This window comes from Cupressus sempervirens, chromosome 7, assembly GCF_028749045.1.
Source record: "Cupressus sempervirens isolate cs-2001-9-10 chromosome 7, ASM2874904v1, whole genome shotgun sequence".
Lineage (NCBI taxonomy): Eukaryota > Viridiplantae > Streptophyta > Pinopsida > Cupressales > Cupressaceae > Cupressus > Cupressus sempervirens.
This window is the reverse complement of record NC_143124.1, coordinates 473,502,766-473,524,585: the sequence shown is the minus strand read 5'-3', so window position 1 is coordinate 473,524,585 and position 21,820 is coordinate 473,502,766. Positions and strand designations below refer to the sequence as shown.

At 34.1% G+C, this 21,820-nt stretch overlaps 1 protein-coding gene across 2 annotated transcripts in view; it reads left to right on the top strand.

Moving 5' to 3' along the window:
• The window catches only part of LOC149547607 (Prolyl oligopeptidase family protein), a 103,509-nt gene that overhangs the window by 9,199 nt on the left and 72,490 nt on the right, over positions 1 to 21,820 (top strand). The gene's annotated exons all lie outside the window — the stretch shown is intronic.

Genomic DNA, 21,820 nt, shown 5'->3' with positions numbered 1-21,820 from the left:
TCTCTTATGTTACTTATTTTAAAAGGAAGTGATAACTCATAAAATACACTAATAAAATTCATGTCATTTTGAATCTCTGATCCAAAAATAGGGAGGAGACTTCATAGCTTGCTTCATTAACATGAATCCCTTTTGAGTTGATTATAGAACTGAATGTTCAATTGCAGGAATATAGAAACAATTTCTAGGATACTATGTGCAACAAAATGAGTGTGCTTAGGATTACAAGGAACTTTGCAATAACAAGTATGAGAGCTTAGAAATAAGGCAGTGTTCCAGGAGGGCTAGTCAGCCTGCACCCTGCTTAGAAATTAAAGAATGCAAATTATAAAGCAAAAAATTGCAAACCCCCTAAAAAACTTAAGTGGGAGTATTGCAATCACATATTGAGAATATTTTATTTAATTTTAAAAATTTCAGCCTTTTATAGTTTGTTTATATTATGATAATAGCCATGAGCTCATTGACCCTAAACTATTAGAATATTATAATGTTTCTTTAATGACCATCTTAGTTAGTCTTTAGTTTATTAAGTAGTTTCTATTTTTGTCTTTAGTTCACGATTGTTTCTTTTAGAAACATTGTCTTTGTAAATCTATATAAAGAGCGTTCATCTCCTTTATTTAATACAACTAAAACAACATTGATTTACCATAATATGGTATCGGAGTAGGCCGATGGGATTTCATAAAATTTGGTGAATTTATTCAGAAAAATTCGAGCCTCTTTTGATCTAGAATTTTCTCCATTAATCTGTCTTTTTGATTTTTTGAAATACATTTTTTTAGAGGTATTTTATGAAACTTTTGTGGTTCGTCTTTGAAGATTTTTGTTGGAAGTCACAAACCTGGTTGAGGGTTTTGATCTCGTGATTTCTTGGTCGCAGCAAAGGTGTTAGGTTTTTGAGGGTTGCATGTACTAGCATGTTTGTTGCATACACTTGCATGTGCTGTTTTACCATGCAAAGCCTCATGTTTTTCTGCATGAAGGCTTTTCTGATGGGTTTTCATAAATTTTTCCCTCAAAAAATTTCTGATTCTGTAATTTGCAAAAGTTATGTGGGATTCCTTTGCGGCTTTATAATTTTGTCCTCAAAAATTATCTGTTGGGTTTTACCATTTTTCTTAAAAGAATGAAGCTATGTATTATCTAATCCATGCCTCAAATTTTGTTGTTTGGTTTTGATTGATTTTTTTCTAAAAAAATCATGCTAGATTTTGATCAATGTTTCACCTCAAAATTGTGTTGGGGTTTCGTCAAATTTTGCCCTAAAAAATCATGGCTTATTTGGAGCATCATGCCCACCTGCAAAGTTTGGAGGGTTTGATGAGTTTTCCTCAAAATCGTCCTAGTTCTTCTTAGTGTTTGTCTCTGTCTCCAGGGAAGAGCAACTTCTTTATCCAACATCAGGTTGGATGTTTTGTGATGATTTCTGGTCAAGTGTTTTGTTGATTTTGGGAGGGTTAGTGGCGGATTCATCTCAGTGGTAGAGTCAGTGGCATGCTCATTGTCTTTTGTTGCAAAACATTCTAAAGAAGAGGACACCCTTTTTAGTTTGTTTTTGGGCAGATTTTGGCTTCTTGGTCATTTAGATTTTGCAGTTCCAGGGAGGGTCTCAACAACATCAACTATTTTGAAGCATTTGTAAGTAAAAGACATCAGTTAGACAATGACCATTAAGGGAAGGTATTATAATATTATAATGTTTCTTTAATGGTCATTTTCGTTAGTCTTTAGTTTATTAAGTAGTTTCTATTTTTGTCTTTAGTTCACGATTTTTTTTTTAGAAACATCGTCTTTGTAAATCTATCTAAGGAGCTTCATCTCCTCTAATAAATACAACTACAACAACATTGATTTATCTTAACGTAAACTACAAAAAATATATACTCAAAACCATCTTCATATTTATCTTCTCATCTTGAATATTTGGAGAAACACTATAAATAAGAGACAAGAACAATGTTATATGAAGAAGTCCAATTTGTGTAAAAACCATAGAAGAGTTAGCATTTAACTTCCCCCCTGGTAGTTTACAAAAATACCTTACTACCTTTTAAAGCTGTTCATGGATGCTCTCCAAAACACCATACAAATTCTCAATTGCTATCACATACTGTTAGTGACATTGTTGCTAGACTAAAACTCATAAATGAAAACAATAAGATTTGATGTCCACTTTCTCAAATAGGATTTAAAAATAGATTATAATTAACAAAGTCAAAAAATTAAATTTTAATATTAAATACTATTAAAATAAATAAATTTACAAGTAGATTAAATTTAATGAAAGGTCAAGTGGCATGTAGTGAAGAGTTGTCACTCCCTCACCATAAGATATAAAAGGGAGAAGAGTTCATTTAAAGGGGATATTGAGGGAGCAAGAAAAATTGGAGAATGAAATATGGAATAATCAAGTTAGAATTAGAGAAGAATTTATAACCTTAATAAGAAGTTGTGGATGGTTTTGTATGTAATGTCCCCAATTTTTAATAAATATTTTAATTAGGCTAATTATTAATTGATCCTAAAAATTAAATAATATCACAAGGACTTATTTAATTATTTGATTTAATTAATAAAGGGGCCTAATTTTTTTATTCCTCGTAGGTGTTTGCTGTGTTGGCATTCTTTGTAAACCTTTGAGAGTTTTCTACGAAGGGGTATTTATGTATGACATTTAGGAAGTTGTTAGTATGCGATTTGGATTATTTTATTGCACTGCGAATGCTTGTTGGAGTTCTATGTTGTTCGCCATTTCGGAAGTGGAAGATCTTCCTTACTTGGCTTTTTTGGTTTTGGTGGGATTCAGTGAGCACCCTATTCCGATTCTTTGTATTACTTTGCTTCAGACCTGGCACATTTGGAGTGCCATCTTTGTTGAGAAGATATTTCTATGTTTTGGTGACAAATTGTATGCATCTCTCTAGCAAGTTTCTTGTAAATTAATGTATTTGCGTTGCAGAAGTTTGGGGACTATATCTGGAATCTATTTGTGTGGAACTTCTATATTGTGTTGTGGTGAATATCTCTGTTGGTGAATGATTGTTGTATTTGACATCCAGTTAATATCTTAACGCACATCTGTTTGGCATCTGCAAGCTAATTGATGTCTCTAGATACATTGCATGATCACTATACCCTACATCTTAGGTGTTGGCATCCAATCCCAACTGTACGGTCAATATCCTTGCCGTATGCCTTTCGACCGAGATCCCCTTCAGTCCGAGATTGCCTTCCATCGAGATTGCCTTCGGACTGAGATTGCCATTAGATCGAGACAGGCTTTGGTTGAGGTCACCTTCGGACCAAGATCCCCTTCGGCCCCAGATAACCTTCGGTCGAGATCACCTTTAGACTAAGATCCCCTTCAGACCGAGATTGCCTTCAGATCAAGATGCCCTTCGAATTGAGATTGCCTTTAGATTGTGATAGCCTTCTGACGCAATTGCCTTCAGATTGAGATCCCCGTCAGGCTTAATCGCGTTTGGCTGAGATTACCTTCGGAGTGAGATCCCCAGATTGCCTTTGGACAAAGCTCACCTTCAGATCGAGACCACTTTTGAGACATCACAGTGGCATCAAAGCTGGTGATTATGCTAGTCTATTGGGAGAATTGAGAGTTTGGACTTGGATCACACTATGACACTCAACGATGCCATATGGTCTCCAACTGATTGGAAGGCACATCTGTTGGTTGAATACTCCAAGAATACTTTTGCATGCCAACTGTTGGATGGTTAAGTGTAGGATGACAAATATAAGGTGGTTGGCAATATCATTTACCACAAAGACAAAATCTATTTGGTATCCGAGTCCAAGATGAAGGAAAGTATTTTGGAGGAAGATACTTGCACAAATATTGTTGAACCAACACCCGACGATCATTCAGATGAAAATATGGGTTCTACCAGAGACCCTCCAAATAAGCAAACTCTACTAGTTTTTATTCAACTTCCAGGTGATGCCGACTTGATCAAGGATTGTTTGCAGAAGCAATATTTATAGTTGGATGAATATGGAGTTTGCCCTTTGGTTGGGCATGCAACATACATGATTGCCACCTCCTTGTGTGAGGGGCATCCTCATGGAAACTAAAAGTTGTACTTGAGCTATGAGATCCTTGATTAAATTTATGAGCATGATTGTATGTGTGTGCTAAAATGTTGTCACACTTCTATGAATCATTACATGTAAGAAAACTCAAGAATGAGCCCTCACAAATCGATCCATAGCTCTCTACTCATAGAGTGCAAGGGTTTGCAATGGAGGCCCTCAGTTTGACCTATTTTTGTGCCCATGCAAGTACACCATGAGATGAGAGATTCAAAGAGGAAAAGCAAGAATGCTAGTCTCCATGATCTTCAAATATGCATGAAAATAAGATCTAATCTATGAAAGAAAAATCTAATCTATAAATGCAAGATTTAAGCTAAAAGCCCATGATGGGTGCAAGAGAGAAAAAGACAAGAAAATAAAAGTTCTCCACAAAAAGCTTTTGTATTCAAACTCCTTCAAAAATTGGTCTTCAAACTTGCAGCATAACGATAGCATAATCATGGGTGTCTAACATGAGGAGAGGGCTCTCCCTTATAAAGGAAATTATGGAGGTGAGAGGCTTCTCACAACCAATATGGGATAATAGAGCTTGATCCATGTGAGACAAAATTCCACCAATGAGAAAAGAGGAGTGGTTGAGAAGAAAGTGGTGATCCATGTGAAACAAGATTCCACCAATTAGAAAAGAGGAGTGGTTGAGGAGAAAGTGGAAAGATAAATCCCACTTAGATCACATTTTTAAGTGTAGAGAAATTAAATAAAAAGAATTTATTTTATTTCCTTTTTTCATCAAAAGAGATATTTAAGTGGGATTTTTATTTAATTAAAAGGGAGCAAGTTCTTTTTAATTAAATAGAAGATATTTAATTAAATTAAAAGAGAGGTTTTTCTCTTAATTAATTAAATGTGGATGAACTGTTTAATTAAAAGAGAGGTTTTCTTTTAATTAAATGGGGATTTTATTTTATTTAATTAAAAGAGAAGATTTTCTTTTAATTAAATAAGACTTGGAATAAAATGATCAATCTTAGAAATGAAATAAATCGAATTTGATCAAGGAAATTGATTTGAATTGATTTAATAAAATATTACAAACCATTGATTTAGAAAATTTGATAAATTGATAAATTGAATAATGGGGGCCCATAGTCTAGGCGACCATTTTTGGGTGCATACATTTGCCCCTCTTTGACTAATGTGTGATCGATTTGGGAACACATGTAGTCAAAGAAAGAAATTGAAGTGTGAGGTCAATTTGGGATCACAAAACAACCCAGATGTGTGGTCGACTCGGGAACACATTAGGACAAAGAATACAAATAAATTTTAACTTGAAAAAGTCGAGGATAAAATTGATAAAACTGAATCAAGGATTGAAATTGATAATTACTGCCCCCTCGTGATCGAAATCGAAATGAGATAGAGGAGAAACAACAAATTGATAAATTTGATCAAATCGAACAAAAGATAAGGTTCTTGATGTAAGATGAAAGATATAAGAATCATAGAACCAAGGTAGATCATCAAGCATGAAATATTATGCCCCAAAGGTGATTTAGAAGAAAAGAAGTGGGGAAAAAGAAAATAGAAGATAGAAGTTTGAAAGATATGGAAAGAAATAGAAATAAGAAAAGAAAATGCTCCAAAAATCAATCAACTGTTTAAGATAGAAATTTCGATTGAGATCACGAAAGAAAATAAGGAAATGAAGATCAAAATGTGACCACAATTGATTAAATGTCCACAATAAAGATGAAAGGAGAACCCTCTCAAACTCATAATGCAGCCTAAAAATGCAAAGTAACATGAAGTCTAATAATGCAAGCTACATGAAATGCAATGGTGTACTTGCAAAAGAGCAATTGTAACATAGGATTTTGTGTTCATCATTCATTAGAGAATGTAAAAGAACTTATTTTCATCATTGGGCAATTATTAACGGACATCGAAAAATCACACAATCATCACTAGTTACAAATGTAACTATGAAGATATGAATGCGATTTATATTGGATTGAAATGTGGAAAGATTCTAACATAAGCATCAAAGACATAAAGGTCAAGATGACTTCGATGTTAGCTTACCCAATTTAATATAGAAAAACTATGCTCGCATCAAGGCATAGATGCCAAGATGACTATAAGAATGGTTGTGCAAAAACAATCAAGGATGATGTCTCAAATCTCCTAAGTGTTTCAAGGGGACAACAAAAGACACTCTAGAGTTCAAGACCACAACCACAAGCAAAATAAAATAAAATAAATAAAAACATGTCTCATGCCCCAAGTCTTCTAGCGATGCATCATGGAGAGACTTATCAGACAAAGACACTCAACAAAAATCAATAACAGTTAATACACAGAGAAAAAAAATCATGACATAAGTCAAGCATTAAGTGTTGCGTTTAAAAATTTAAGTGTGTTAATTGATACTGAGTTCTGAGGACAAGGATCAAATGCTTGCAAGAAGGTAAGATCACATGATGATACTGGGTAAGACCAAACCAATAAGTGTTGAAAAACACTCGATGTCAATGGGTGTTGAAAAACACCATTTGTGAGGTGTCCTAAAGACTCACACATCTAAGAAACCAAAGCTAACATAGTTATGCCCCCTAGACAAAGACCAATTCCAAACCAAGTAACAAGGACAAGGCATGGTGGAGAAAGGCTAAGTGTCGAGGACATGTGCTAAGAAACAGGGGTGCAAAGGCCTCAAGTAGCGCCTGTTTCCAGGTTTTCACCACTTGGATTTTTTTAATTTTTTTTTCAGGACTTTTTATAACTTTTTTTTTTTTGTATTTTTGCTACCAAGGCGCTTGTTTCCAGGTTTTCACCAAGGCACTTTTTCTATTTTTTTTGAATTTTTGAATTTTTAATTTTTTTTGTATATTTGGAATATATAATTTTTTTGAAGATACATCAAAGTGCCTTTTGCTAGGTTGTCACTATGATGATCATTTTTTCAGGACATTTTTCAATTTTTAGAATTTTTACAATATATCATTTTTTTGGATTTTTTTAAAATATATCAATTTTTTTGGATTTTTTTTTTCAGGATCCATAAATATGTACAAAGATGCCCCTAGACAGAATGGGCATTAAACTCTTAAGCAAGATCACATCGTGCAGTCCCAATGTTTAACAAGGTGGAGGACATGATGAAGCAATAAGCTAATGGATATTATGGATAAACAAGGAGTGTATGAAGCAAGTGAAAGTGATCTTCAAAGGTTGACTCCTCAAGAGTACCCAAGCTAGGGAAAATTTGTCATGTAAAGAACATTTGGACAAGAAATGAAAGGCCAGTATAGGATAATTCAAGAAAGCATAATGTAAAAGTGGGAAAGATGCAATCCAAAGAAGTAGACACGTCAAGAGACTTTATAGCATCATATTTTACTCTATTTTATTAGATCAAGACCAAAGGGGTAAATGGGAAAAGGGTAGCAAAAGACTAGAATGAATGGAGGAAAATAGATATGAAGGCTAAACATGAAAGGAATGAAAACAAGATCATCATAAGATATCTCAAAAGATAGCCAAATGTTTGTCTATAGGTCAACATTGTCAAGATCAAAGAGAGAAGACGAAATGAATGAAAGATGTAGAAGAACGACGCATGATGCCTATTTGTTAGGTTTTCATCATGGTACTTATCCAAGGCACCACAAGGGAGTGGTTTTCACCATAGGATGAATTTATTTCTCTTTACTTTTGCTACCAAGGTGCCTGATTACCAGGTTTTCACCAAGGCACATTTTCAAATTTTTCATTTTTTTTTCATTTTTTTTTTTTTTTATCAATCTTTTTCAATTTTTTTTTGGAAGAAGTCAAGCTTTTGAGATAATGCTCTTTGAATGTTTAAACCATGATATACAAAGGAATTCAAATGATATGCTCAAAGATGCTAATAGGGAAAGGAAGATGGGAGACAAAAATGGAGGATATGGCTTTATGCGAAGTGAGTGAGATTGAAAAATGGAAATGAAGGCAAGATCAATATCAACACACACCTTGAAGGGTGGCGAAAGGATGGAGAAAATGTGAATGAAGGAATATGTGAAGGAATATGGTGAGTGGATAGAAAAGGTTGTAGTTTAGGCACATGGAATGGAAGAATGCTTTTGGAAGAGGATGAAGCGGAATTCTTTGGAAGCTTGAATGTCAAATTTAATTGTTGTTCAACATTAGACTCTCTCAAGAGAGATTTTGGAATCCATATAGCGTTAGGCTTCTTTTCATTTCTTTTTGATGATTTAGAGATAATATCTTCAATGATGGATTTTGGAACCCATACTTGTCTTGTAATTTTTTTCTTAGATATCTCTTTTGACTTAATGCCCCCATGTCTATTAGAAGAGACATGGTGGTCTTCTTTTTTATATGGATTCTTGAATTGCTTCTTTTTCTTGTATTGAACATTCAAGTTACTTCCAAAAGACTTGGGACTTGTGGAAGAAGAAGGATGATATGACTGGTTTAGGTGAGTGGGTGGATGAAAAGGATTCAAGGATATGCATCTACGTTGATCTTGAGGAAAGATAGGAGAGGGAGGGATGTAAGGACCCAAGATGGATGAAGAACTAGGAGAATTGGGAGGAGAAAGTGAAGGAACATAAGGACCCAAGATGGAAGGAAGATATGAAGCATTTAGTATTGGTGGGGGAGGTCCAAGGATGGATGTGGAAGATGCAAAAGGGTAATGAATAAGTTCATCAACATCTTTATGACAATCAAGGATATCAACATCTTTAGAGTGATCATTACAATTTTCAATAGGATCATGAACATCTTGAATAAGAGCAACTTCTTTGATAGGAGCACTTAAAGCTTGGGAAGACTTAGGAAGAGTAGAAAGTGGAAGGGAACATGGTGTGGTAGAACAAGAAGATGGAAGACTTTGATCTTGACAAGGATCTTTAGATAACATAACTGTAGAGTTTCTCTCTTGATTTTCAATAGGCTCAACAATGGAAGTAACAACACTATTTTTAATAACCTTAATGGAAGTATCATCTTTGGAAGGTGCAACTATATTAAGGTCATTTTGATTGTCAATAAGCTCAGTAGTGTAAGTAGTATCTTGATCTTGCTTAGGAGAAGACTTAAGACATGGTGGAATGAATGAGAAAGGGTGTAAGGGATCAAAAGAACCATGAAATGTATCAGAAACATTGTGAAAAGGATTGGATGACATGGAAGGTTCTTGATCTTGATCTTTCTTTATATTTTTTTCTTTATCATTTTTAGAGTCCTCTTGACATGAAACCACTCCTAAGGAGAAGGAAGCATGTTGGAATTGTATGGAAGACTTTGGAATAGATGATGAAGGACTAGCTGAAGTAGGCATTATAGCACATGAAGGCTTAGGATCTTTAGATTTAGCATTATCAAAAGTATTTGCAGCCAGGTGAAGGTTAGCTTGAGTTTCTTTAAGAGTTAGCCCTTGAGGATAAGTATAGGGAACTGCATGCAAAGCATTAGGATCTTTGTTGGACAAATGATTGGTAGAAGATTTGAGAGTCTTAGAATCTTTAGGGAATGTATGGATAGTGGAGGAAGTAGAAGATGGAAGGGGAGCATTAGAAGACAAAGGTTCAACATTAACATGATCTTGCTCAAGAGTGTAATCTTTATTTTCAGCATGAGGGTTCTTAGAAGAGGAACTCTTATCCCATTGATGTTGTATTTCAGCACAAAAAAATGCTTTCTCTTCATCAAAAAATGCAGATTTATCATTTAGGTATTGTTCACAAAATTTATCAATGTTGTTTTCAAGATTTGATTCATGTGAATTACCATCAATATCTTTTCGTGACTCATCCCCTTTAAGCACAAGCATAGGACTAGGAGGACTTTTAGGAACTGTTGGAATGTAATAATCATCACCATCATAATCATTGTCACTAGAAAAATTATAGATAGGCATATCACAAGACTTTTCATGTTGTTCATTATCATATGTCTTAATAAGAGGAATAAGACTCTTGGTAGAAGTAGAAGAAGAATGATATCGTGAAAAAGAGGTAGGTGAAGCCCTAGATGGATGATATCTAGAAGAGTCATGGTAAGATTTAGAAGATGAAGTATGTGAATGATATTTAGAAGAATTATCGTAAGACTTAGAAGATGAAGAATATGAAGGATATTTAGAAGAATCATGATAAGACTTAGAGGATGAAGAATCTGTATGATATTTAGAAGAATCATGATAAGACTTGGAAGATGGAAAATCTGTATGATATTTAGAAGAATCATGATAAGACTTGGAAGATGGGAAATATTTGGAAGAAGGATATTGTGATTTGATCTTGCACATGATCCTAGCAAAGGTGTTTGATTTATCCATTTTTTTAATCATTTTTGTTGCAACGTTAGCATCCATGCATCTATTGGAGTGACAACACTTTTCAAATTCAAGAAGGAGGTGGATTTCATCTGAGCTCAAATGAGGATCCCTAAAAAGATATCCAAGATCCATGGTTCTAGAAGAAGAAGAAACAAGTATGGAAGAAGAGAAAGAATGAATAGAAGAAGGTAGACTATATGATAATAGGAGGAAAAGAATCAAAAAGACATGAAGAAGAGGAATAATGGAAATGGGAGATTAGAAAGACATGGAAGATAAAGAAGAAAGAAGACCAAGAGTCATTTTGGAAAATTTGATAGCATTTGAGATCATTTGAATGTTGAGCAACATGTAATAGCACTTATAATCAACATGAAAGAAAAGGCACTAGTTGATAGGATAACCCTAAGAAACGTTGGTACCAAACTAGGATAGTAAAAGCTCTCACTTGTCCAAAATAGATGTGATAAGATAGAATTTTGCAATAGGTGTAAACCAACACTGCCACAGAGGTGCTCACAACTTTGGGTGAATACCCTAGCACATATGGACCAGGAGGATGATTGACCCAAATTTTAAATAATTAAAATTGAATTTTGATGAAAGTGAATGGACAAGAGATTACTAAGACTCTCCAAGTGTAATATCAAAGGATCTAAGTGTATATCTTTCTCAATAAGGACGGTTTCTAACTTACCAACTCCAAACAAGGTCTCTTGTGAAATCAATGATTACTAATTCAAGAGGTCAAAGCACAATAACCCATGGTGCAAAAAGGCTTTTAACAATGAGAAAAGTAGCCTAATCCAAATAGGACCAACCTAGGGAGACTAGAAATAATGGGATAACAAAGTTATTCGATCGTAAAGTCTCAACTCAAGAACTCAGATTTTGTTCATTTTAAATATCCAACTAGATGTATCAATAGATTCTTTATCATAAACCAAGCACGCAAGATAGAAAATAGGGATTTCAAGCAAACAGTCTTCAAACAATGAACAAGGGGCAAAGCAACCTTGCGCATGAGCAATCAAGTGACTTAGTTTATGCTAATCCCTAGGAGAGCTAATTGTGTATGTTCTCAAAGAGTTTCACAATCATTGCATACATCCCTAGAAAATAAAAGTTGGCCTCTCTAAGGTTTTTAGTAATGGTTTAACTCTGCAACTTTTATGATTCACAGGGGTGACCTCCAATCCCGGCGCACCGAGGTTTTGACACAGTCTGAAAACTTAATCTTCAAGAGCTGCTAGGGAGATCTAACAACCCACAATGAACCATACCCCATGGAGATTTCTTCCACGAGGACATTTATATAGCGATTGTTGCAACCACGGCAGAAGTGGCTATTACCGCTTGAAGTTCCGTCCGCAGTTTGCCCTGTATAGTGATTGTCTGCTATGGTTAACCCTCTCTAAAGGTGACCGACTCACAATAGTGGACCACAAGGGGACTTAGCTTTCAGATCCAAGGTTTTGACACCTTTTCACTTTTAGCCCAATCAAAGCAACCAAATTAATCCGACACGCTAACTAAGATTATCTCAAGATCTATGATATCAACCCCTAGTGATCTATCAACCTCTCCGGAGAAAGGATGCCTCAATCACCAAGTTGAAGATCCATCTATCTAAGAGATTCTCAAAGTATCCTCCCCACCTACAAGGAATCCATCTTTGAGAGGAGTTTCACTAGGAACTCACTCCCTCAAGATCCACGAATAGTATTCATGGGGCCTAATTACTATATGTGTACAGATGTTAATTCCCCAAAAGCAAATCTATCCAAGAATAATCAAAAAGCACAAGGTGGTACACTTAACGCTTTAACTAATGCAAGGTGAGTGCAAAGATGTGGAACACTTAACTCCTCACACAAGCCAAAACGAGTCCACAACTCAAAGATTAGTGAGTTCTAGAAAGCACAAGAGGTTTGCCAAGTGGAGCACTTAACGCTTCTATCCTGTAGACCCCTCCCCTTTAATGTGGCACTGATCTTGCAACCACGGGGTGGAATGAGGGGCCGGCGGATTCAGCGAGTCCAATAACCCAATATAGCTATCTCAATCTATCACTAATAATCAAGCTTGCTAAATAAAAATCAATGAAGATTACAACCTAGTATCAATTATGCATGTGTTTGAAAAATAAAAGCATAAGCAAAACACACAAGCTAGACACATGAGAGGTTCATTTTAAAGTTCCAAATCAAAGTGTTATCAGCCAAAGAAGAATACCTGAAGTCCTCGCAACGCGCTTAGTAGATCTTACCTATTTTTAACAACTTTAGCACTTTTTTCCAATGAAATCATAACTTGTTGCTATGCTGTTCCAAAAAAATCAGAAAACATTGAAAAACCCAAAACAGTGAGCAGTTAACAGAAAAAAATCAGAAAAACACGAAAATCCCTGCAAAAAAAATACGAATAACTTAGTCAACATGATTAGACCTTTTTTTTGCTATGATTTTGAACCCAAAAATAGAAATGAAAAGAAGAGACCCCTAGTAAAAACTAAAGAGCTTTCCAAAAATGTAAGAAATTCAAAAAAATTTCTTCATTTGTGCCCTAGGGACCCAATTTTTCAAAATAGGCCAGATTCATCAAATCGAGTTTTTGATCTTTAATACGGCCTCAAAATTCAAAACACAAAGAAAGAACCCCCATTAGAATTCAAAAAGCTTTCTGAAAATGTAAATTTTTTCAAAAAATACTCTGATTTGCGATCAGAAACGACTTTTTATGAAAAATAAAGAGAAATTCATAACTCGCGCAAATCATGTCAAAATGATCTAAAAATCGAACTGGGACATGTCGGGCACATAACCAACCCACAAAAAAAATTTTAGAACCAAACTCTAAGTGGTTTAAAAGATATGATTGAATCTTTAAACCAACTAGATTTTTTGCTTGCAAACCAATCTATATATGGGTTGGCCTTAAAACCAAAGTGAAAAATTTACAAGAGCACTTGATTAGATCCAATATGCTGCTGTAAAAAATCAGAGATGAAAAATAAAAGTAAATGGAGCTAGAAACTTGATTCAAGCCCCACGGTGGGCGCCAAAAATGTGTGCTAAAATGTTGTCACACTTCTATGAATCATTACATGTAAGAAAACTCAAGAATGAGCCCTCACAAATCGATCCATAGCTTTCTACTCATAGAGTGCAAGGGTTTGCAATGGAGGCCCTCAGTTTGACCTATTTTTGTGCCCATGCAAGTACACCATGAGATGAGAGATTCAAAGAGGAAAAGCAAGAATGCTAGTCTCCATGTTCTTCAAATATGCATGAAAATAAGATCTAATCTATGAAAGAAAAATCTAATCTATAAATGCAAGATTTAAGCTAAAAGCCCATGATGGGTGCAAGAGAGAAAAAGACAAGAAAATAGAAGTTCTCCACAAAAAGCTTTTGTATTCAAACTCCTTCAAAAATTGGTCTTCAAACTTGCAGCATAACGATAGCATAATCATGGGTGTCTAACATGAGGAGAGGGCTCTCCCTTATAAAGGAAATTATGGAGGTGAGAGGCTTCTCACAACCAATATGGGATAATAGAGCTTGATCCATGTGAGACAAAATTCCACCAATGAGAAAAGAGGAGTGGTTGAGAAGAAAGTGGTGATCCATGTGAAACAAGATTCCACCAATTAGAAAAGAGGAGTGGTTGAGGAGAAAGTGGAAAGATAAATCCCACTTAGATCACATTTTTAAGTGTAGAGAAATTAAATAAAAAGAATTTATTTTATTTCCTTTTTTCATCAAAAGAGATATTTAAGTGGGATTTTTATTTAATTAAAAGGGAGCAAGTTCTTTTTAATTAAATAGAAGATATTTAATTAAATTAAAAGAGAGGTTTTTCTCTTAATTAATTAAATGTGGATGAACTGTTTAATTAAAAGAGAGGTTTTCTTTTAATTAAATGGGGATTTTATTTTATTTAATTAAAAGAGAAGATTTTCTTTTAATTAAATAAGACTTGGAATAAAATGATCAATCTTAGAAATGAAATAAATCGAATTTGATCAAGGAAATTGATTTGAATTGATTTAATAAAATATTACAAACCATTGATTCAGAAAATTTGATAAATTGATAAATTGAATAATGGGGGCCCATAGTCTAGGTGACCATTTTTGGGTGCATACAGTATGAAGGCTTTGGAACTGATCATCGAGGTGTCTCCATGGGATCTTAATGACTTTGGGAATGGCCATGCATATATTAGAGTGGCGCAGTGAAAGCTTGATGGACATTACTTTTCTCTCCTACATCCAAGTGCATGTACACGATCATGATGCAACATGAAGACTTCAGTAGATACAACTATTCACGACTGGTTTGGGACCTTGGAGCTGTAGTGGGCAGACTGCTTGATGATGGATTGCTTGAGGGCAAGCAATCTTTGGGCAATGAGGATTTGTAATGTCCCCAATTTTTAATAAAATATATTAAATAGGATAATTATTTAAATGGTCCAAAAAATTACATAATATCACAAGGACTTAGTTAATAAATAAGTGGGCCCAATTTTTAAATTACCCATAGGTATTTGCCATGTCGGCATTCTTTCTAAACCCTCGAGAGTTTTCTCCGAAGGGGTATTTATGTGTGACATGTAGGAAGTTGTTAGTATGCGATTTGGATTATTTTGTTGCACTACAAATTCCTGTTGGAGTTCTATGTTGTTCACCATTTTGGAAGTAGAAGATCTTCCCTACTTGGCATTTTTCGGTTTCGGTGAGAGTCAACACTCACCCTATTCCGATTCTTTGTATTACTTTGCTTTGGATTTGACACATACAGAGCACCATCTTTGTTGAGAATATATTTCTATGTTTTGGTGACAAATTGCATACATGTCTCTTCTTGGTTTGCAAATCACTATCTGGCAAGTTTCTTGTAAATTAATGTATTTGCCTTGCAAAAGTTTGGCGTCTATCTCTGAAATCTATTGTGTGTGGATCTTCTCGATTGTGTTGTGGTGAATATCTCCATTAGGGAATGATTGTTGTATTTAGCATCCAGTTAATATCTTAATGCACATCTGTTTGGCATCTACAAGTTAATTGACGTCTCTAGATTCATTGTATGATCACTATACCCTACACCTCAGGCGTTGGCATCTAGTCCCACCCGTACGGTCAATATCCTTGTCGTATGCCTTCAGACCGAGATAGCCTTTGGTCGAGATTGCCTTCGGACTGAGATCCCCTTCGGACTGAGATCTCCTTTGGACCGAGATCCCCTTTAGACCAAGATTGCCTTTGGCAGATCGAGATTCCGTTCGAACTTAGATTACCTTCGGACCGAGATAGCCTTCGGTCGAGATCACCTTTAGACTATGATCCCTTCAAACCGAGATTGCCTTTGGACTTAGATCCTCTTTAGATTGAGATTGCCTTTAGACTGTGAAGCCTTCAAATAGGATTGCCTTCGGATTGAGATCCCCTTTGGCCGAGATTGCCTTCAGATCGAGATCATCTTCAGACAGAGATTTGCCTTCGGATCGAGATTGCCTTCGGACATAGATCACCTTCGGATCTGGATCACCTTTGAGACATTACATTGTAGCTTCAGTCGAATAAATCTTATGAGACATAAACTATCGAAGATATATATATATATGTATATATACACACACAACAAATATAATATACATATATATATATATCTTATGAGACATAAACTATCGAAGATACACACACACACACACACACACACACACACACACACACACACACACACACAACAAATATAAGGATATAATATGTATACACACACACACAACAAATATAATATATATATATATATATATCTAAATGGAGAGATTAATATATTAATATAATAATGATTCAAGAGATATTATACAAATATACATATATATATATATACACACACACACACACACACACTTATAAATAATTGTTATTATATTAAATTTATAAATAATGAAACAATGTGTTAATGAATAGACATGTCTCTCCTTGTATCATCCACAATATAAATATCAGAGAAACGCTGCCTTTGGAACACACATACAATACATGCAGTGCTATTACGTTTGTAGCCATTAAAAATTACATGGCATCAGAGCCAGGCTGCAAATGTAAGCAAGTGTTTGAAGGCAGTAGAGGAGCAGAGGAATTACAGAGTTGGAAGTCATCAAATACGAAAGATATTATAAAATGGAAAAATAAAAGAGCAAGGGGAAACTAATGAGATCATCTACAATGAGGCAACATACGACTTTAATGTAAGAGATGCTCTTAGGCATTGTCTTGCCAATATAAAAGATTGTGCTTATTAATTGAAAATTGAAATTATCAAACAGAGAAGTCCCTATCAAATAGACCCTGATAACTAAGCTGATAACTTTGCAAATTACCTTAAATCATGTCAAAGAGTTCTCCATTCATTGCAGTAGGTGTTTGAATCCTACGAAGTGCATGCCAACAATTGTCTTTGTGAAAATTTCGACCCTAATTGTAGAGGACACTGTCCTTCATGGTGTGATACCTACGAATAATTTGACTAGTGTGTGAGATTTCATTTAGAAAAGTTGATTAAACAATCTTAACGAAAGAGGGAAGAAACAAATGCGAAGGGGAAATAATATTTCCATGTGTGGAAGTTAAGACAAAATATTTGGGCATCCTAGAATTATATGCAATGTTTTAAATAAATACTTGCCCTGTATATTTTGGATGAATACGTTTTAGTGAACATTAGACTGGAATTAAAAGTAATTGATCAATGTGGAAACAACCATATTGTTTTTATGTCAGTGACTATATTATTTGGTCCCTTTCTAAAGTTGGACATGCATCAATTTGCAGGCCAGTTATTGCTGATAACTTTAGTAACACATGCCAATGAATTTAAAGATGGTTTGCTAGGTGTACTCAATCTATAATAGCAAAAGGATATCTAGAATGGTAATGGGGATTATTTTAAAGTTGTTGTAAATAGCAATTATTAACTGTGGAAAAGGTAGCGACCAAAGAGACGGTGTAGTAATTATGTGCTTCAGCTAAAAGTGTGCATTCAAATGATTGATTTGACTTAGTTATGAAGTGATACATTAAGAGATGCAATATCTTTATAAGCATGTCTTTTTAGTTTTTATGAGGTCTGATCAACCCCTCTTTACTGTTAGAAGCAATCATTGCAGGCATAGCTGTATATTTAACATTTCATATAACACATATGACAATTGTGGATGTATTTGTCAATTGAACTTTGTAGAGATGAATGAAGAGAATCTATGTAGAGGTCAAGCAGCAACAACAAGAATTGGACAATTTTGAATAGCGTTAGTATATTATCAACGACCTCAAAGGGGAACGCGTGTGCTCAACCTATCATAGGGAGATTCGTCACAGTCAATAGTCTCATATGCAAATCCATATGGAGTTTAGATGGGTGAATATGAATATGCAACTATCATTTGGAGATTATTTGTCATCGATTGTAAACTAGGTGGTACTATAATTTCTTGTTACTGGTCGCTAAAAAAATGAAGGATTATGTCAAGTTGCTGAAACCAGTAGTAGAATCACTTCTATGAGTATCGCTTGGAGGACATTAACTTTTGACTACAAGAGATGAGTATTTTTATGATTATTCCCTTGAATATTGATCATGAATTTTATGTAGAATAGTGAATCATATATGCTTGTAGCATTAATATTTCCCTTTGGGATAGCTTATCTCTATGAATTATTTGTAATCTCTTCAAATGAAATGTCTTCAAGACATATTAAGAAGGGAGATAGATCTTGATGTTTGCAGTCATAAGATTGATAGATGAAGACAATTCTTCAAAGAGAAGAATTTCGCATATCGAGGGAGTTTGACACATTTGTCAGGAGGAGTAGATAGAGGAGATGTTTTAGTTCATTTTTGAAGATCTAAATCATATCTATTTAGAGGAAGTAGACCATGTCGAGATGGATTATTCAGTGATCAAGAAATTGTAGCAGTTAGAGGACTATGAATCAAGAATGTTATTTCATGACTATTTTGGGCCATGTGTACAACATGAGGAAGTGATGATTTCCAAATGATTATCGCTTGTATTTGTTAAAGTTATCGGAAGGTGAAAATCTTACAATATCTTAATTTTCTATTATGATGGATATCTTATGATGTCTAAGCAGATCATGATAGATTTTGTCATGTATGGTGAATTAATTTCCTTAAACAAACCATGAATATAATGTTCCTATGGTATGTATTATTGAGGATACGTGTGCACATACCTTATGAACATTTTGAGTGCTTGGTGGATATCACGTGACATGATATTCTGAGGACACTACTCAGAGTACTTGTGAATATCACACAACTTGATATTCTGAGGCCATTACTCATGATATTATGAGATGATATCTAAATTGTGAGTATCTTTTGATCAAAGATAGAGGATATACTTTAGTTGATTTTTGAAGATCCTGATCATGTCTATTCAGAGGAAGTAGACCATGTCAAGATGGATTCTTCAGTGATCAAGAAACCGTAGTAGTAAGAGGACTATGAATCAAGAATGTTATTTCATGACTATTTTGGGTTATGTGTACAACATGAGGAAGTGACAACTTCCAAATGATTATCACTTGTATTTGTTAAAGTTATCAGAAGGTGAAAATCTTACAATAACTTATGATGTCTATTAATTTCTAAGCAGATCATGATAGATTTTATCGTGTAAGGTGGATTAATTTCCTTAAACAGACCATGAATATAATGTTCCTATGGTAAGTATTATTGAGGATATGTGTGCACCTACCTTATGAACATTTTGAGTGCTTGGTGGATATCACGCGACATGATATTCTGTGGCCACTACTTAGAGTACTCGGTGAATATCACACAACTTGATATTCTGAGGCCATTACTCATGATATCATGAGAAGATATCTAAATTGTGAGTATCTTCTGATCAAAGATACTCTTAATCATGCCATTCTTGATATTACATTGAGGTAACATCAAATCATTTGCTTATTCTCCCTAGCTAAGAGGGAGTGTTGATGTTTTTGTAGCTTCAGTCGGATAAATCTTATGAGACAAAAACTATATATATAATATATGTACTTACAAAAATAAAAATAAATAAAAATACACACACACACACACACACAAAGTTATAAATAATTGTTACTATATAAAATTCATATATAATGAAATAGTGTGTTAATGAATAGACATTTCCCTTCATGTCCCTCCATATCTCATCCATAGCATATATACAAGAGCGATCGCTGCCTTTGGAACACACATACAATACAGGCAGTGCTATTACATTTGCGGAGATTTAAAATTAACAAAAATAAGGAACAACTATGATTGGTTAAGGAGCAAATAAGAAAGTAGAAGAGGCAACAATCTTAGGAAGATATAGTACAAATTTTGTAGAGTGCTTTTGAAGGAGCAAGAGTTGATATGAGACTTACATTTGCAGATCTGTGAATGGGAAGATAAAGAGGGAAGATCATCAAAGAGAGGTTAAAGGCATAATTGTAAGATGATTTTATAATAGAAGTTTAAGAAGAGTGTATTCAGTTACAAAAGAGAAATAAATGCAGATATAAGAGAAATTTATATGCAAATGTAGAAGATGAGTATATGCAGATGTAAAAGTGGGAAGTATGCAAAAATAAAAGAGATCTATATGTGGTGTAGGGGAATATGGTGATGCAAATTGAAAGGAAAGCATATGCAGACTTAAAGGAGAAGTACAAATAGAAGACATAGTTTGTATAGGGAGACAAGTTGGCCATTTATCCAAAATGATACATTAGGATCTCATAGGAGGATGTTAAACTATGTCACAATTCCTGAGGCATTATGTTGGATAGTTAACCAAGATTCTTCCCCTTTACCATTATGTAAGGGAATCTGAACTTGTGACCTCACCTTGACACCACTTATAGGCTAAGTCACAAAGTTCAAATTCGAATTTGAGTTCGTCAATCATTAAATTTCGATGAAATTCAACAAGGGAAAAAAATCGACATTCAATTTAACTTATATAAATTTATTTATTTTTATATATAAGTAACTTATCCACAAAATTATCAAAATAGTTTGAATCTGCTAAATAATTAAACTAAATAAGTCAATATTATTTTTAAATAAAATAATTAATGCCGATAGGCATTCGACAATAGCAAAATGGGTGGAGTGGGATGGTGTGAGCGTGTTAATGTTAACTTCTAACTTCTAGGTTAAATTTGACAACCATCTACGAGTCAAAAGTTTAAATCTTATTATAAATGGAATATACTCTTAAAAATAATTTAATAAATACCACATAAAATATTTGTTTAAATTATAATATTTGGAGATATAAATCACACATTTTTTAAGATATCAAAATAAAAAGCTTAATTAGTAAAAAAAACTAAATAAATGGAAATAAATGAAATATAAATAATTTTAGATGTAGTAAATTAAATTATAATTATTTTGTAGTGGATATCTATTGGCATTTCTTTAGATAGATTTATTTAAGATATCTATACTAGTATTATTATAAATAACAATATTATATAAAATATCATAAATAAGATTTACTTGACAGCTCAATCCAAATCCTTTTGTGTCTTGCAACAACAAGAAGAATGTTAGCATAGAGGGATTTTGTCCTCCAAACCCTAGAGAGAAAATCTCCACAAGTTTGTCAAATTCACATATTATCCATGCATGCTGGAAGAGAGCTCTTCAATCTCTTTAATAAAACTTTCTAAGAATTCATCCACTCATCTTGAAAATGTGGGATAATCAAAATCAATTTTTCGCCCTTCTAATTTTGAGATTTTTTGCTTTTTTGACCCTATTCTCTTGCAATTACTTTTTTGGCCCCTATTTTATTGTGATTGCTTTTCTTTAATATTTACCATGCCATGCACATGATTTTCCTTAAATCCCCAATAGCTTTTATTTATGCTTCCAATGTATTATAGTTGAGGGTCTTAGTTGTGGACTTGCTAGTTTTAGTAAGTCTATTTGGGCAGTTGCCATATTTGGCAGAGCAGTTGGTGCCACTAGTAGTTGGTCATCATTTGGATTGGATGGAGCTTTTTATTGTTAGGTTCATATTTATTAATCAATTATTGAGGCTCCTTTATTATAAAGGCACTTTGAGTTATTTAATGTTATAAAATGGAATTGTGAAGATGAAGCTTCTTAAGTGAAAAGTGTGAAGAAGAAGCTAAGTGCCAAATGGTGTTATAAATATGAGTCCATTTGTGAGACAAAGGCATCCAATTGTCTTATCTTTTTATTGTCCTTTGTGAGGGTTTCTGAATTTGGTGATTTCAATCCCCTTGCTGAGGCATAAGGGTTTGATCTGAGATTTTGAAGATTGAGATGTGAATTCCAATTCATTGCTGAAGTAAAG